Source organism: Stigmatopora nigra, chromosome 9, assembly GCF_051989575.1.
Source record: "Stigmatopora nigra isolate UIUO_SnigA chromosome 9, RoL_Snig_1.1, whole genome shotgun sequence".
Lineage (NCBI taxonomy): Eukaryota > Metazoa > Chordata > Actinopteri > Syngnathiformes > Syngnathidae > Stigmatopora > Stigmatopora nigra.
Window position 1 is genome coordinate 7,283,578 of NC_135516.1, and position 20,262 is coordinate 7,303,839.

Genomic DNA, 20,262 nt, shown 5'->3' on the forward strand with positions numbered 1-20,262 from the left:
ATAATGGGGGTGTAACTCAAAAGGCCATGGTGTAAAGTGAATAATTCTTAGGGTCAAGGGTATGATGAAGTTTAGCATTTACTTTTACAAGAGTGAACATTTCTTGCATTTTCATCTTTAACCCACTGATGAGTTTGACATTTTAAAACATCTGTGGCCAGATAACCGAACCAAATTGTCCAAAAAATATATTACTAATACAATTAATTAATAATACATTTTATCTCATAAAGAAAAATGCAGGTTCTTTTTGTTCCCATGAAAAATGGGCAAATGTGAATATACTTGCCCCACTCTCGAAAGAGGATAACATTTTGGGGTCTTTTCAATTTTCAATAACTGTAATATCTGAAAGTTAAAACTAACAACGCCATGAAAAATGGGATTTCTCAACATTTTGAATTGAGTAATAGTATTTGCAATTATTATGAGTGAATTTTGGCTGTATCTGTGCAGGCTGTGAACCCAATTTTCTGGGACTTTCAAGGCCTGAAAATACTGGCAGGAGATCAAAATTGGGGCTCTGGGACAAAAGCAATACAACAGAAATTATATCATTAAACAAATCTGCAAGAGTCTTCTTCTCTGCACCAACATTGAACTTCAATTGTCTTCACTTTACATGTCTATCCTGTCAAGCACATTACTGAGGCAACTCAGAGAAGTTAAGCCTTCTTTCAAGGAATTCTCAGTCACTTGACACCCTTGACCCTGTTAGTGTTTAGACTCTCTCTTGTTACATATCTTTCCAGCTGAGAATTAAACTTCACACTGGCACATTTCAAGCAAAGAATCAGACTCCCGATAAAGAGTGAATAAGTTCACAGTTTAGTTGTCTCTCATCAAAAATAAAATAAATAGAGCACCTTCATGACTGCTGTCGGTTCAGCGAGAATCGTTTTTCTCTTCCGCGTTTGAGGTGTTGTCACAGTGACTAATCCAGTTTTCTCAACTGGTACGCTCACACCAGTAGAGGTTCCACTTTATAATTTGCAGGGTTTAGGATATTATAGGTTGTTTCAAATAGTTGCTGATGTGTTTAGTACAGTCATTAAATAGAGCTATTAGTGGTTGAATTGGCAAAACATCCCTTTTTTTAAATTTCAAAAAATTATTTTATGTTGTCTGTTCTGATATATTATGTTTTGTAAACTAATTCACTGTCATTGATGGAGATAAACCTCCATTTCATTTCAACTAATATTATCATTCACTGTTAACTCTCAGACACAATACAGACACGTCGGCCAGACTAAGCACATTTGTTTCAATAAGTGATGCGTTTGTTTTCCGTTATTTTCTCATTTCCTGTACTTAAAATAGTCAAGCTATGTTTGCATTTATGCCAAGTGCTAACTCATTCCAAAGTTATTCATCAAACGAGTGAATCAATGCAATATGGTGCCTGTTTTCAATAGTTTGTGGTCTTTGGAAGTGTTGTCACATGTTCAGACAGCATTCCATCCTCCTACTGTATTCCCCCCTGACTGGCACAACAACAGAATGGTGCATGATGGTTATTATTATTTTTTTTTTTACATTTTGAAAGCATTGGCTGCCATTGACAGTGATCATTCAGTCCCAGTTCAATGGATTTGACATATATGCATTAATTGAGAAAGTGTAAGGCTATGATATTGCCTGAGGGAAGATTTCTCATCTTGTTCTAGGTTTGCTCTGAACATTTTCCAAGGAAAGGGAAACACATTGGCTAAATGATTGGTGAGTATTTTGTTGAAGAATGCAGCTGATTGGTTGATGATACTTGGCAGCTGATTTCTATTTATGTTCTGTCCTAATTACTTCCTGCAAAGATTTCCAGTCAAAGCTGAATATTTGAGTCAAAACAAGGCCAAAATATGGTGCTACTGCGTTTCTGAGTCAGGCTGTTCAATGGATTTGGAATTATAGGTCATTGTAATGACAAAAATAAGGTAGGAAAATGATACAATTTGCCTTGGATCTGTGTCTAAATGCAATAGTTAGTGGTGCTTTTGATTGAGAAATGTTTGCATGATAAAATGCTTTCACTGTATTAAAAAATGTGGTTTTGTGCATTGAAGAGATGTTCTAATTTGAAATAACTTGTATATTGAAAAAAATGTAGCCCTCGACCTCACACACTGATATTTAATATGATTTAATCTGCTTTTAGTTCAGTAATTGTATCATGGATTTTTCTAAAACTGATTTTCTATTTGATGTCAAGTTGTTAAAGAAATAAATGTTTTCTGCTTCCATGAATAATGGAATTCAAACATCATAAAATAAGGGTATTGCATTTTTGAGTCACATGATAGTTTTTGAGAAGTGTTAAATTCGATGTGAAGTTTTTTAAAATGTAATATGTGAAATTGTAGGAAGTCTAGTTTTGCAAAATCACCTCACCATTATGACTTTGATTGAAATCAATGTTTGAGAAATTTTACACCCCCAATAAAATGAGCTTTATTACAAAAAAAGTGCAGTCTCACTTCTTAGTTAAACAGGCTTGAGCACAGTCAAATTTAGGTGCATTTTAAGCATTACACAGCATATTTGCAGGTTGATTCAACTGCTAGAAAACAGGTGGCAGCAGAGAGCCATGTGGCCAGGACATCCTTAGAATAACATGCACACACACGCACTTCTTTACCATACACAATTAAAAATGATTTTGTTCAGTGGCATTCGTTTTTCACGGCAGTCTTCATGATCTCACCAGGATATTTTATACACACTTATTTAGCCTCATTTGATTATGATTTCTTTTAATATTGAAACGCAAAATTAATTTAGAATAAGGACTACAATTTGGCATGATGAAAAAATGCATTTCAGCGGTGTCACCTGAGACAGATTTTGCTTATTTATTTTTTAATCTTCAATGTCAGCATTTTGCCACCAAGGGAGCGATTGAAACGAAAGGTGAGCGTGCACACACCCACGCGAGGACACCCACACACACGCCCCTCTTTTTTTAATTAGCTGCAGGCCGCAGATTGACAGCTGGTGGAGGTAGCGATAACACAGTTACGAGCAGTGACTCTAAATATTTGCTGCGTCCGTGTGGGCTCTCTGGAGGCACATTACAGAAAAGTGCAAGCGGGCCACCGTGTGTTTGTTGTTCAAGTCATTTGAGCGGAATTAAAAGCATATTCAACCTAATATCATGTGACATGCATTCTACCCTATGGGTAGGGAACCTATGGCTTGGGAGCCATATATGGTTCTTTTGATGGCTGTATATTGCCTTTTTAAATCATAATTTTTCTTCATTAGACTCTTCTGCATGTATACTCTCATTGATATGCATTGAATAGCAACAGTGAAATAATGTTCTTAAAAGAATTCAGACTTTTTTTTTACTTTTAAAGTAGTGAAATGAATAATAAATGCTCATATTTTGAAATGTATTTTTACTTTTAAATTCTGAGTAGGACTCTCAAGGAATAATGTTTGAAAATATGAATTGTTTATGGCTTTCTTCGTCAAAAAGGTGACTGGCCCCTGCTATACAACATACCAGAAAATTTCGAGTGTTTGTGTCATTTGAAGAGAAAAATATCATAATCATTCTTTTGTGTAAGATTTTTTCAATGTTGTTCTTATCAGAGCAATGCAGGGCACGTCTTCACATGTTGTCAAAGCCTTGGGAACATGGCTTCTTTGGTCTACCGGCAAAGTGCACCCATAGAAATTCCACCCCATATACTGACTGGGTGTCACCTTTCACTTGGATGGAAATCCGTAGACGACATTTATTCCAACTAGTTAGTCGTTGTCTGTCATGAGGGACATTTCATATACTGATGTATCTTATATTACTTATTACACAAACTGTTATGTTTTATTTTTGTTTTCATATTTTTTAATTGCATTTTATTAAATATATATTATGTTATGACCAATTCATTTGTTACACGGTTGTAAATTAACAAAACAATACACATGTATTATTCAGTACGAGTCTACAAGTTAAATGCCATATAAAAAAAAAAAATCAAATTTGGGCTTAGTCCTGTACTTTTCCCTCTGAATATTAACTAATTAAAATACATTAAAAACAGAGTGGATGTTTTTATTATTAAAACGGCCCACTTTTTCCATTTAATAAAATATGAAGCAGCATTCATTTAGAAAATTATTTTTGTGTATTCTGCTATCAAATGGATTAATATGCAATATAAATGATGTGCACACTATAATGTTTTATTCATTGATTGCAATGCAAACCAACGAAATATTTTTTTTGATGGTGTGTTATATAAATGAAGGATAGTAAATGTTTTCTCATTGTAAAAAAATCTTCACTTATAATTTAGTGGGTCTTTTGTTATGTTTAATATTTAATATTTCCCCCCAACGTGCACACGTATGAATAAAAGTCACAACTATTTGGGTTTTTCTTTTAGAAAAGGACAGAGATACCACTTATATTTTCAATAAAGCAGCATTAAATTGTCAGCAGAAGTTTTTTTTCTGGTCATAAAAGTGTCATTACTCGTTACATATTCCTAACATGTTAAAAAAAATAAATTGAATTTATTCACCACACATGTTTTGTTACACTAAAAAGTGGCGTTAATAAAATAAAACATTAACACACATCCTTAGATCTAACAAAACAAAACAAATAGAACAAGTCAGTTTCATTGCGAATAAGATTACATAAACATGACATTTAATCCGATTTCCTCTTCATTTTGTACATTGAAGAGACCACGAATGAAGGAAAAATACTTATGGAAAAATATCTCAAGCTCAACTAGGAGTGTTTTAACGAGACAGAAAAGGGAGAAAAAATATTTTACTTTGTTATAACTTTGACCTTGCATGACTGAAGCGTGCACAGATTGTCAGTTTATTTTAGTATTCCCCACTTAGATGCATGACTGACCCATTTGACAAGCCCACAAAAAGAGGATGGACAATCGAAATTGTTTTTCAACAACACACACATTTTCTCCAGCTATAAATACAACCTTAAAATATAAATACTAAAAGAACTTTTCAATATCTATTATAAGATAAAACCTCAATAAACTTTCCCTAAAATAAAGTGAGCATCTTTCATCAGTAGTTAAAGCCTGTGTGTATGTGTGCAGGCAAGTGTGTGTCACATAGACTTAAAATTAAGAGAAAGTGTCATCAAGTCAAATTTATGAGTGTAATGAAGCATTTCGGATGCAGGCAGACTAAACAGGGTCTGACTCTCTCACACACGCAAAACGCTGACATACTTTTTTTTGTTTTTTCAAATGACTAGTTTTAACCTGTTTGGCAAAATGAATAGAAATGTACATTTTACTGCCAATGAAAAGAAATGCTCCAGACTGAATGGAAATTACTTTTAAGCAAATACAAAATGTGCACCCTATCTAATATATACCTTAATACTTCAAATTGAATTGTCAAAATGTAATGTAGTACAGTTTTGATTATTTAAAGAAGTGTCTCCATTATATTCATTAGAAAACATAATATATTTATTATAGTATAGTATATATATATATACTGTATATATACTATATATACTATATATATATATATATATATATATATATATATATATATATATATATATATATATATATATATATATATATATATATATATATATATATATATATATATATATATATATATATATATATATATATATATATATATATATATATATATATATATATATATATATATATATATATATATATATATATATATATATATATATATATATATATATATATATATATATATATATATATATATATATATATATATATATATATATATATATATATATATATATATATATACTAATATATATTCCATGTGTGTGGAATGACATCACTTCAACATAATATACATATATATATATATAATTTATTTTGAAATAAAATGTGATGACTAAAATTAACCCAGCATTTTGAAATGTGTGTATATGTACATAACATGACATAGTTCCTGTTTCCCATTTTATAGTTAAACATTAAACACATTTCTCAAACTTTAACAATATACTCTTCGTGACATTTGAGTGGAGGGTGTGGTCTATAAATCCCAAGGGGTGGGTACACTTGGATGAGCTTACTCATTCTCTTTGTGCAGTGTTTTTGCCCAGCGTGCCAGTTGACTACCAGTCAAGAAATCAGATGCTGGATTCTAAGCATTCGAGTCAGAATTGGACACCTTTGAATAGAAATTGGATACTCCTTCCCGTTGTATATTTTGGGGAAAAAAACTGGGAAGCCATATGCATCTGACCTTTCACCTTAAACAAGGGGGACTGTGTTAAGCGGTCAACACGCCCATTTTGTCCACGTAAGGACTGTTCTCCAAAGTCTGGATGGGCTCAGCTTTCTTATGTAACAGCAGTGTGCATGCGTGTGAGTGTTTGTCATCCTGGCACATAAGGATGAAGTGGTCCAGCTAGCTTCAGCCACATTATCCCAAAATATACTGCTTATATTCAACTTCCAAAGTTTAAACTCGGGTGGCACTCAGGACGGTGCCAAGCCCGTCTAATTTGGATCATAGTCTTGTACCCACATTGTGCATTGGTCAAATGTTTTTGGTATATTATGGGAATGATTATGATTACGAGAAATGTCAAAATACACCTTTAACCTTTGTTTTAAAAAGAAAATTGTGTTTTGAATGAAAAGTCACATTTCTATTCATTAAGGTTGTTTCAAAATGAATAGAAACTGTTGTCAATCCATTATTAAGGTTAGAAATAATGCTTTTAAAAAATAATAATAATCACTCGGTTTCTTTTTTTACCACTATTTTAACAAAGAAACCAAAAAATACATGCATGCATTTTGATGGGAACTCATGCCTTTGAGTTAATGATGCTGATACACTTATTTTCATGGTTTTTCTCTAGAATCTTTACAATTAAATAATTTTGATTGCTATTAATGCCCAATTGCCCATGACAAACAACCCGAAGACCTATCAGTTCAATGCAAGAGAGGGCTCATCTTACCTAATAGAGAACTAACTCCTAGTTGGATACACAGCTGGAGTCCCTAAAGCAATATTGCCTGAACTCTCAAAGACATACCCTGCATCTCATCTGTTGCTCCCCCTCTGAGTCTCTGTGACACTTATGAGACGTAGCGCTTTTGCTACCCACAGCATATGAAAGAATTTGTTCCATGTTTTCAACCAAACCGACCGCCTGCATTTCCAAATTTCCATCATTTGCTTTCTCCTGTTTTTCCCGTCTTTCCACACACTCTCACACGCGTCTTCGTTTTCTTCCCCCCTCGGCGCCGTGCTTGCGTCCTATCAGTTACAGCTGACCGCCAGTCAGGTGGGTCGACGGGACATTTCTGATCGTGCAGGGCAGCCGGAGCTTTCCCAACTTACCCTACAGCCTACAAATTCCCATGCGGGCCCCACTCCGAGGCCTCGTCCCATGTAGGACGTATGCATGTGCGCAGGCGGGGCAGAGAGGCCAGAGACACCTGGCCAAACCGCAGAAAACACTTCCAGCTGCAGACTGCCTGATGCTCACCGCAGAGAGAATTCAGGCCAAAGGTGGAGGAGCTCGACGAAGACTACCGCGCCACCAGAAAACGTTTGGTTCATTTCTACTGTGTTTATTTTAATCATTCTGCATATGTTCATGCGAAGAAGTGTGCCATGGCTAGGCAGGGTTTGACTTTGATGGCTAAGTCTTGGCAAATGTAAAGCTGGACAGTTCACTTTGGTATGCATGTGTCACCAACCAATTTTGTTATGTTTCCCCAAGTTGTGTAGTTCACTCCGATGTATCATTTAGATCAATTCAATACATTAATAGAAGATTTTAGGAATTCCCTAGTCCCATCAATGAGAAAATGAATCCAAACCAAACCGATCAAAATAGATAAAACTATCGAAAAAGAAAAAACTTCACTATGACTACTGCAGAAAGTGTATTACATAGTCGGATGGTCTGTTGTCAATATGGCTCTGTGTGTAACTGCATTAATGTTGGAATTTAGCATAATGTAGAAAGGTTGTGTTTTTGACAAAATCCAGGTAAATTTGTTTTTTTTTGTACAAATAATGGCTGAAATGTGATTGGTGTGTTGAAGTATTGATGGACAAAATATAATATCTGATTAAGATATTTCTTAGGCCAGCAGCGAAGGCCTTGAAGCCCCTGGCGGCCCGCCACTGGTTTACAGTACATTCAAGCACAGTTTTTCCTTGTTGTTTACTATTACGTAAGACAGAAACTTCAGCAAACGATAAATCACATCTTCGGAACACTGCTTTATTAACCGAGTGGCCCACTCGTGCACTGACACAATAGCAATCAAAGGAGGACAAATGGTGAAAGTGAGAGGGTGGCGAGAACAACAGCTCCCCTTTCTCCATCAGGAGTAGACATGAAAGAGCACATTATGCTTGAGATTAGAGGCAATTACACCGCGAGTGCGCTTTAAGACCTTTGTTTGCCAACACGACAGGAGGGAGCAGGGCTGTAATTTGATGAGGGGGCAGTATGAGTGAAAAAGTCAGCATGGCGGAGCGAGAGAGAGAGAGTTAAAGAGAAGTCTTTGTCCTTGCTGTGGACAAGCTGTTGGCAGATTTGTTAACTGCAAGGTGAACTCATTTAGTTGCAGAAATGTCCCTATTGACATCTCTATTGGGTGACATGACCGATGTTCTAGAAAGTGAAAAGGAAGCCACTTGAGAGGAAGTACTTTAATCTCGACCTGGTGGCAGCAGACAGTCCAAAGATGGTATTGTATTGTCTCCGGATTTGCTGTATTCAATTCAAATTGTACTGCAAGTTTATTCAGAGGTCAACAGCATTCCAAAGAGATGATTCATCTTGAACCAGCGCTCAAACAAAAGATCTCCGAGACGGGACATCTCCACAATCCCGAAGGGCTTCATTGTTTCAACATGGAGGCACCCTTGGACAGGAAGCCAGCGACTTGTTCCAGACTGAACATGTCTTTATTTGAGGGAAGTCATTCCGTTGATATATAAAACACCAAAGCAAGGTTTCCTTCCCTCCATCCCCCCACCTCCTCACTTTCCTGGTGCTATCCCCCTTCAAAAGGACGTGGGCCTTTATACCGGGCTCACATGCACACACGGGACCAGAAGAAAAATAAACATAGACCATTTAAACATCAACCAACCTGCCCTCTGTTGGGAGGAGGGCTACTGGGAGGTTCGGCCTGTTGGCTTACATGCAGCTGAGAAATTATGTATCTACAGCCTTTGTATGAAATGCTTATACGGTGTCTTTTCATTGCATCCTCACAACTTGCTGTCCTGTATGTGAATTAGGGCACACCCATTACACTTATGATCATTTTCACTGACCACTGCTATGGCGGCTGCCCTCCAGACTTGTTAAATCAAGAAATCACTTGAATAACATTGGTCAAACCAAGCAAGTCTAGAGAGTATATGGACGGGCTCGAACCCTTGATACATGGCTAAATACGTTTAAAAAGGAGCAGTAAGACTAAGAATTACAATAGGTTACAAAGCAATTTGTACCAGGAGAACGTCTAAGGAACTGGGGGCCTTCTTTGCGTCAAGTCAGGTCGGTGTTTCACAACCCACCAACACCGAAAGAGACCTATGGGTGAATCTGGCAACCACAGCAGATTTTAAAGGCCGCATAAAGCTCAGCCATTCATTCAAGTTTAAGTTAATTTCCTAAAAGGAACAAATGCAACGTGTGCTTAATCTAGGAATACAGCGATTACGAATGGACACTTATATTTTCTAGTGACATATAAACTTGCTTTTAGCACTTTGTGACTCTAACCTGAAAACTAATATCCCTCCTTTTTCCAATTAACTTAAGGATGCATTTTTAACATATTTAAATTGTATGATCATCTTAATATAAAAAGTTGTAATGGCTTTGTGAAGTCACACTTGAGTTGTTTGTGAAAGTCAGAATAAATGAGATAATGTGACATGGCCCTCTAGGATTGTGCGGAAAAACAGAGGTCAACTTCGCGCCATTTGCCTCCTTATTGTGCTGAGCAACATTTTCCCATAAAGATGTGTGAACGGAGGAAGAGGACCACCTATTAAAGTGAAATCTTAGCAGTGATGGATGGGAGCTTGTTGAAGGGGGTGTAGCGCAGCATATACCCCAGGGAAGCGGGGGAGGGACTGGGTGTTGTGTGGGGTAGTTGATCACCAAGGGGCTGAGGAGGAGAGTTAAATCCCCATTTACACCTCTGTTTATCTGAATGAAACTTAGATTAGATTGAGATCCTCCTTTGGAGTCCTTAAAACTTTGGTCTGTGTTGCATCAAAATCTGCATTTCCATCTACATTGTTAAGAAAAATAAATCAAATGTTTGGAGTGTGAAAGGTATTTACTGTGCAGGAATCTGATTGAGTGGAGGAAAGCAAAAAACTTTTGAATGTTTACTGCATTCAATTTGGTAAAGAATGGAATGTTGCAGTGCATATATATATATATATCTATATATAGGTAAACTAAGTGACCCTGTTGTGACCATAAATGCATTAAGAGGCAGATTTAATGCCAATTGTTTAATGGCAGTAGATCTGTGTGTAAGTGTGTGTTAGAATTAGTGCTGTACTGCTTCAACTGTCAGGAAATGAAGCATAATCAGCAAGCGATTGACTGCTGCTGCATTCCTGTGAAATGACACAAGTTGAGCTAGATTAGGCTTTGGGTAATTAGCTCATTAGTCAACATAAACACATGGCAGGGCTCCCCCTTTTCTACAATGCCACAGCCCCCTCTGCCCCACAGCTGGTGGTACATGGACACACACGAATGCATGCAAGCAAGCAAGTAGGGCCAATTCATCATTCATCCTTTTTTGTGGACCTCCCCCTTCTCTTCCATTAGGTTTTCTGTATTTCTCTGGGCCTTGTCAGCTCCTCTTCGCCACACACAAGCCACCCTTTCAGATATGGCAGGTCCACGTTTCACCAGCACGAATCTTCTTATCAGAGCACTTTATCAGCCAGGAAGAAGCAAGCGAAGGTCAAAGCTCTTCACTCTCCCCGACAGGCTCGTCCGTCCAAGAGCTTGTCAGTGACGATGTATTTCTTACAAGCTTTCCAAGGTCCGTGCTTTCAAGACACAGGTCGAGCTTTGTGCTGTTTTTTTCTTTGGGCCACACAGCCACTCTTGTTGCTGTCGGGGACAGATTCCGAACAGGGAAAAGCTCAACAGCTCCTTCACACCTCCCAAATGTGGTAAGGGGGTCCCAGCTTTCTCCAAAAGTCTCACGAAAGTCTGCATAAAGCTCTCGTTGAGTAAACACATTTTGAGACTTGCAAACTCTGGCTTGGAGGTGTTGAAGATTTGAGTTCCAATTTTACCAATTTTTTTCTGAATCTTTGAGTTTGAGGACTCAGGAGGTACATTTCAACACACGAAGGAAAAGGTTTTTTGCACCTCAAATTTCACTCACAGGCAGCTTTTCATTTGGGGAACAGAACTGGGTGTGTTTGCCCTCAACGCCCATTGGAAACAGAAGGCTCGTTTGAGGGTGTGTCGCCATTGATATGAATCGACCATTGAGTATTTGTATGGCTGCTCACTGTACAGGCCTTGTGGCAGACCTATGCTGGCAATGTAAGAGGGGCCACCTGACAGAAGTGATCCACCCGGTGGGGTTAGCTGGGAGGGTCAACTGGAAATTGGGGAGATAAGTCCTCTTAATCCAGACCACTGATATATCCACGCTGGGAGGGGAAGTCCTGGCAAGAAATTGGAACTTTCTGGGGGGTGTAAAAAAACGGACTGCAGTTTTGCCAGACATTTAAGGGTCATGATTAGGATTGATTCCATACCATCTAGTTTTCGGTAAAATTCCCACGTCATCCATAACTGGTCACTGTGGGGGACACAAGTTCAAATCCAGGTCGGTCCACCTTTGTGGAGTTTGCATGTTCTCCCCGGGCCTGCGTGGGTTGTCTTTGGGTTCTACAGTTTCCTCCCACATTCCAAAGACATGCTGTGATCGTTATGTGCCTAACTTTTTTATTACTACCACAGTGTAATGGGTAGTTGTTACTGGTCAATGGATGCTCTTCCATAAACAATGCTGCTATAAGTATTTAGTAAAAACAAGAAAATTACTGACAATGATTGGTGAGACCCCATTACAAACCTTGCTCCCATCTGAGGCCCATTGCCTTATCTGATGTTGATGAATTCCACCAACACTTGAGCTATCTTAATGACTATTCATCTCCTTCCTCTCCCTTTCCACACTTTGGCCTTGTACCCACTCCCACTACCGAGAGTTTAGGATGTAAAGTCAGCAATTAATTGGGTGATGTCCCAACGCACTGATGACTCATCACAAAAGGGCTGGGGGGCATCTTGAGAATCAGAAATAATATATGTGGGAAAATTAAACTTCAAAAGTGTGAAAAGGATGCTCTGAGAAGGAACATACATATATTTTTTTTAATCAAGGAAGCCACTATATGAGCTCCCATTTTCAAAATTCTATACATCAGTTTTCCTCCCTGAACATTCATGGGTGTCACATTTCTTTAAAAAGTGACAAAAAAACCATTTCAAAATCCCATAAGAAAACACTTTTGGTCACGTAAATGTATCCTTAAAGCGTTCCTGACCCAGAGCATCTTAGTTGTGTCACTTCCTGGATGAAAAGTGGCATCCTTCCTCCTGTGACTCACATTTCCTCTGGACAAACGACTATTGTGCACACAACCTTATGCTTCACGGGGTCTGGAGAAGGAGATTCGTCCATGTGGTCCTTGGACTTCATCTCGCAAAACACAAATGGCCACTAACGGCTGTCATTCTCCAGGTCTAGGGACAGGCTATCAGTGAGCATGACTTAAAAGACAAACAGGGCGGCTCAGCGTCCTTGTGAATGTTTTCCCACCTTTAGACCAAAACATATATGATGACTGATTAAAAAAAAAAAAAAAAACTCAAGGGTGAGGGTTGTTGATATTCCCGTTGACACAAAATATTTTTTTTCTGATTGCCACAGGGATAGAGGACATATTGAAGGTTAGATTCACAAAATTAACACCTAATTACCCTATTGGTTGCCACTGATTGATTTCCAATGCATTTCGAAGAGATGGGATATTTGTTCTTGCTGTCCGAATATTGTAAAGCACCATTGAAAAGAAGTGTTTTTTTTAACAGTGTAAATGTAATGTGACAATGTTGTGATATGTGTACCTTCATCTCAGCCCACCTTAGAGGCCATATAGAAATAATGCAGGGCAGAATTCAAGGCAGATGTACTTTCCGATGAGAATCGAGTGTTTTTCCTAGCGTACAAGTGGCTAACTAGTGTGCGGTCCAAGTATTCTGGTCGTAATAGTAGCTCAGTGTTCTGGGAACTCATGGACAGAAATGAGTGTTAAAAAAGAGCGAGAGAAGGGTGGTGGTAGTGGTGAGGTTTTCTGGGTAATAATTCCATCTCTCTGTCTGTTTTGTGGTGCAGGAGCAAGGGAAGGAGTAAGGGAGGGAGGAGGAGCAGGTTCCATTGCCTGCTGTCCGTGGAAAGCATACTCTGCACATTCTGCAGACGAAGGGTCTTCAGGGAGGAAATAGAGAGGAAATTGTGCAGAAAGTGTAAAGAAAAAAAATCTCTGTGTCTCTGGCTGAATTCGCACAAAGAAAGACTCCTTGTTTTCACTTGCAATACTAATAATGCGGCAATGTATATAAAGTATGTGATATAAATACTACTTAGGCCAAACCTATTGGTACACAAAGAGTTCCTTCAATACATTTCTAACATGAATTGCTAGACATGTACATAACAAATTATCGGGTTCTGTGAGTTCAGGACTAAATTAGGGGTGGGAGCCTACAGCCTAATATAGATACATATGATCCCACGAGTGGGTTTGATCAGGCCTACCACGAAACCACAAAAATAATAGCTCAAAGAAGGACCAAAACATTTAACTCAAACGTTGAGTACCATCCTCCTCAAGAAAAACTCGATATTTCTTTGCAGTAGTTTCAGCATGTGCATATTAACAAATAGAATTCCTTGAATTATTTTCCTTTCAGGAACAATTCCAACTCCTGTGAAATCCTCCACAGACAATAATAAATTCATACAGCAGTATGAGCAAACAAATTGCTCCCTATTGGATGGAATTCTCCCCTTTCAAAAACCATTAGTTAAAAGAAGTCAAAACGGGTGATCGAAACATTTAGATATATGCATTTAATTTGAATGGGAAACCCACAACCTTGCCGAAGAAATACAGCAAAATGTTTTTTGCAGGATTTATTTATGGTATTTCAGAGGTCACAGGGATGTATACAAACCGGCTATTTTTTTCAATAATGCAACAAATAACATGGCACAATTATTTATTTATTTTAATCTTCAATAAAATCTACAGTATTTTGCATACAAAAGAGAGCTTAAATATTTTCTTCAGTGGTCTTTGGTGGCTGAGAAGTGTTTGCATAGATAGGGGTTTTAAAATGAGTTTCACTAAGCTTCTCAGGGCAACTCATCTGTACCAGGTGCTAACTACTGACTGACTAAGAAATTAAGCTCGACCACATGCTGCCACTTCAATGTGAAGTCATGATTACAATAAATAAAGCTCCCCCCACACATGTATTCTACTTACTAACTGTAACGAAACCTGACGTGACAGTTGTTTGTGCATTGGCTCACTTTTTTTCTTTTCATTCAGATCTTTGATGTCATACACTCACATCAAATTTATGACACATTATTTTGAGAAAACCCATTTGAAGGAAGAACCTTCAAAGGAGCTTTACTCGTCGATTAGGCAGCGGGGTGCCACAACCACCCCTGTCAAGAGTCCGGTTAAAACTGAATGGAAAGAGGCATGTCACACTGTTAGGAAACACATTTGTGCTTGCGGGACAAATCAAAGAAAATAAGTGTATGGGATGAATACAAGGAGGACGGAAAAGTTGTAAACTTCACAGCCTCCGCCGAGTGCGGAAGGCACCCCCTGTGGGTTTTGATTATTTCAACACCAAGCGTCCTCTGCTCTCTGTAGAAAGCTGCATCCGAACGACAAAAAGGCACAGAGGGGAAGACAGTGTTTAGGCTGCCTCTCTCATGAGGTATGATACACTGGATATGTATATATATTTATAAATATATATGTATATATACATATATCTATCCATATCTATCTATATCAATCTATATATATATATATATATATATATATATATATATATATATATATATATATATATATATATATATATATATATATATATATATATATATATATATATATATATATATATATATATATATATATATATATATATATATATATATATATATATATATATATATATATATATATATATATATATATATATATATATATATATATATATATATATATATATATATATATATATATATATATATATATATATATATATATATATATATATATATATATATATATATATATATATATATATATATATATATATATATATATATATATATATATATATATATATATATATATATATATATATATATATATATATATATATATATATGTATATGTATATGTATGTATATGTATATGTATATGTATATGTATATGTATATGTATATGTATATATATATATATGTATATGTATATGTATATATGTATATATATATATATGTATATGTATATATATGTATATATATATATATATGTATATATAGATATATATACAAATATATCTTTTTTTGTTCTAATTTAGTTATAAGTCTACCCTTGCCTCAAATATGATTTTTTGTTTTTAATGCATAACATGGCAGTTTTGCCAAAACAACAGTTTATGCGTCATGATCATTTCAATGCAAACTAGGAATCCGGAGGTCTGCCTTCTAGTGGGTGTACTTCAAGTAAAATCTTGGCGCTATTGGTTCATTTACTTATGATCATAATGTGAGAGTTAATTCAACAATGTTTCCTCCAACAAGATTTTTTTTTTTCATCTTGTGTGTTCAGACTTTTTTTGCGGCCAGTGAGGAATGTCTGAGGCGAATGTCCTGTAGCAGGAAGTCGTGGATTTATCTGCATGTTGAACCATGAATTTGTTGTGGCTGACAGGCATGGTAATGGAGCGTAAAAAGAAGTGTCCAGATTCCAGCTCAGGTACAAGAACAGAACCTGAGTCGGAACCTCAGCTAATTACAAAAATGTGCTTCGCTCATATAAACAAACGCCGGCTGAAACTGAGTTGCGGTGCAAAGACATTCTTTTCTTTCGCAGTGCGTGATTAGCCTATTTTGCGTGTCGACAACAGAGTTATTCATCTCCTCGATGGTAAGCAGGTCCAGTATTCGATAGAAGGAGGAGTCCAGATCGACGTTAGAACATGAGAAGTGTTAATCAGGGAGAGGATGTGGGCCTTCTGGTCGACCTGATTACCACCAAATGGGCGAGCAGCAGCTGGGCCTTGTGTGGGGTACGCATATGTGTGTAGGGAGGGTGTGTTAGGAGGTGCAAGGTAAGCAAAAGTGAAAGAAAAAAATGGACCACACTGTGGTAGACATTCTGCTTGTTCTCATTAGGGTAGTATCTATCACAGAAAAATAGTTAACCCTGGATGAGTCCATAATTAATGGTGGGTTATAAAATGTAAGCAATTGTGGTTTAAGTTTTATTTATTTATCAGCGAGCCTCAACTGTGTCTTTAGAGAGTGTCGCGCAAAATTATTTTAAGGCAGACAAGTTTAATAAGACAATAGAAAGGTATGTAGGGCAAATAATAAACTTAAAACAACGATTCTTTTCTGTTGCTGTCCATTTTTCAAATTATTGTTATTATCATTTTTATTTCACTTATTAATATTGTTTTAAGGGCGGGCCGGTGGCGTGAGTGATTAGGGCGTCGGCAATTGGCAGGAGACACCTTGAATTGATTGCCAGCCAATTGCCAAACACAATGAGGCAAACAACACAGTTACACTCATACCTACGGAAAATTGAGTGTTCCATCAGCCTACCATGGCTGTTTTTTGGGATGTGGGAGGAAACCAGAGTACTCAGAGAAAATCCAAGCAGTCACAGGGAGAATGTGCAAACTCCACATAGAAAGGCGGAAGCCACCTGGGTACTATGAATCCATTAATGGGAATATGATTGTGAATAGTTGGCGACATTTCACCCCAAGGTCAACTGAGATCTGCTCCGGACAAATGAAATGAATATCCCTTTTTTTGAGCGTTTATATGATATTTATTGTACAGTCCATATGTATATGACCCCACCAGGATCAATGTGACACATTCACAGCATGAAGCGGATATTTAACAATGCAACAACATGATTGTTTCACGCTTCCTCTGACATGAAAGCTGTACGGAAAGAGACAGCTCTATTCTTGTCCATAAAAGGTTCATTTCTTGTCCAATTTTAACCGTGTTTATTTCTCCGAAGAATATTTGCAATATTTATAGACTAAATGAAAGGTGTCCAAGAATGGAGAAGGTTGGAGGAAAGGGGAATTCACGCCACCGGCTATAGCAGGATGCTTTCCTAGTTTAAAACATACACACAAACTCATGCGGTGCATTACATGTTGCATCTGTTGTAACACAACATCCGTCAGAGCCAAACCAACTCAAGTTGTGAAATGATCCAATGTCTCAGAGCAAGTTAAGCATATTTCATGCAGTTATATCAATGAAATAAACTTGAAGTTTGTATATATATATGTAAATAATTTTCAAAGCATCCAAACTCTTGATGAAGAAATGATGCATCCAATTTGTGGAGCTCCATGCAAGATCTTGCCATTAGCAGTCAATGTAAATGAGAAAAATAATAAATCGGGCCCCCTTGATAATAAGCTTTGAATCACAAATACAATCAGAAGACTCTGCAAAGCAATAGATTTAATAACAGCACCTTAATGTGGTAAAACAAACAGTTTTAGAAAAGTTACCCCAGTATGGTCCCATTCAGTCTGCTAACTGCCTTGTGTAGAGACCTGCCACAATCCCAGAAATCCCCGCTTATGACTAAGGAGCCAATATGTTGTTCGATCACATGAATCATTTTTTTCCGATTTTGCTGAGATTTAGAGCTCAAAATGTTCTCGTACATGATTTGCGCTTTCTTTAAATTATTTTTATATACTTACACAACAAGATTTTTTTCGCTTTGCTTGTACAGTTTATATGGATGCAAGTGTGGTTGTAAAATTATTGAGTCTATGACGAGGTCATGTTCACTCTCCCAGAACAAAGTCACTCTGGCAATGAAAGCTCACTGCAGTGCTTTATCACTCACGCATAGTAGAGTTCAACACTGCTGCTTCAAGCAGTGAAGCGTTGTACACTCAAAGTCCATCCATCCGTCCAACCTGGACCGGTCGCCAGTCAGTCGCAGGGCAAAAAAATGTCCGTCAGCATGTAGTCTTTCATTTCTCTGTGACCTGTGTTTCTAGTGAAATCTGGGGGGCTTCCTGCTCTGTCATTAGCTGTCCTCTCGGCAACTGTTAATGCAAGGGTCGACAACGCACAACGTGGATGCATGTTATAAGATTCTAAAAAGAACAATTAGTTAGACTGACTGACAACCCTCAGGAAGCTTGCGGTAGAACAGCAACTGCTCAGTCTGATATGCATCCTCTCAAAAAGAGAAACCCAATTTTTCTTCCAGATATGAACCTGTGGGGCTCTTTTTTTATATAGGTATCCAGATAAACAGAACTCATATTTTTTTTAATACATGTACAACATTTTCAAACAAAAAATCTTCTCTAATTATGTAAAACATCATGACATTCTCAGGAATTTGACTGAGGTCACTAATGGCACAACTACTTGAACAGTTTTTTATTATAACGATAAAATACTAGGATAATAGCGTACACATCTGACATATGTTTTAACAAAGCCTAGTCATGGGGAAATGGTTGTTTCAACAGGCAGCCTTTATAGACATCTTAACAAATGTGTTCACAGTGCAAAAAAATGGATCACATAACATTTCTGGTGAGTCCAAATGTGTCATTGGGCCGTTGAAAAACATGTCCCAGACTTGGCTGTTCTACTCAGGGAAAATATGACAAGCATGCACGCAGCCTCCCACACTATTTGTTGTCCTTTATTCCCGCGACGTGCATGAAAATGGGGGCGGGCCAACAATGTGATATCTCTTCATGTCTCAAGTGGAGGAGGACACCCCCCACCTTGTGTGTATTGACCCTCCCACCCTCTTTAAAAAGTTTAAAGCTTCTCGCTCAGCTGGGTTCTCTCTTTGTACACCCTATGTTCAAAGTGTCACACCGCCACCAATCATCCGTGTTACAACATCTCGAGCAGCGAGAGTTCTCTCCGACCCTCATGGTGCCACTGGCTTGAAGGAACACTCTACTTTGATCTCCTCCTCGGAGAGCCGTGGAGACATCTTTCAGGATCCCTCCCTCCTCCGTCACCACCCGGCCCACCCTCCTCTAGCACTCCCTCTGGTGAGAGACTTAAAACAGTAGGCTTGAGGCAGTTATTTTGGGAGGGCTGAAGAATAATGTTATACTCCAGGGCGGGTCATCAAGCCAGTAACAAATGTGGTGAGAGAACCAGAAGAGATGGAGACATGCAGAGGGAAGAATGACGAGGGGGGCACACAGTTATGACATGATTTAAACTAGTCTCAACTTCTCAAGACAGAAGTTCTGCCGATGGACATATTTATGACCTAAAATTAGAATATGACCGTGATATACACTATACCTATCATTTAAGTAGATGACAAATTACCGTATTCTCAAAGTGAAAACCCAGCAAATAGGGAGTGTGATGTGTTAGGAATTTTTAAACCTATCAGACTTCTGCCTGTGTGTTTCCATGCCAATATAATCTACCCAAGTCTTTCAGAATGAATAGCTTGAATGGATTACATTTTAGATATATTTCTCTAGCTATGGGATTGTTTCATTAATGAATCTATTGGCAAAGAAATAAATACAGTAGCTCCCCTTTTCTTTGTTATCTGTCCATATAACTTATACCACATGTAGAAAATTGTCCAATTTGTTAGTTTCAAAGGTCTCAAATCAGTATTGTTTGACAAGGTGTTATGTTAATTTTATTGACACATTTATTATGAAAACAACTGATATCCTCTCACACCTAGGGTTTGTATATTTTAAATCAGTTACAAGTTCACCAAAGAGTAGGAGTAGCTTCCAGTTAATTAAACTCATGAAGGAGGTTTTTACTTCTGCAAGTCTTTAAGACGAATCACCCAATGCATCAGTTTTTCTTGATGATGTTGCTAAAA

General features: G+C 37.4%; 1 long non-coding RNA gene across 1 annotated transcript; it reads left to right on the forward strand.

Annotated features, from left to right (window-relative positions):
- The first annotated feature begins 1,765 nt into the window (after positions 1-1,765).
- On the forward strand, positions 1,766-19,751 carry LOC144201932 (uncharacterized). The gene is made up of 3 exons (XR_013327425.1): positions 1,766-1,934; positions 15,979-16,125; positions 19,261-19,751. It is a non-coding gene; the product is annotated as an uncharacterized LOC144201932 (long non-coding RNA).
- Positions 19,752-20,262: the final 511 nt, after the last annotated feature.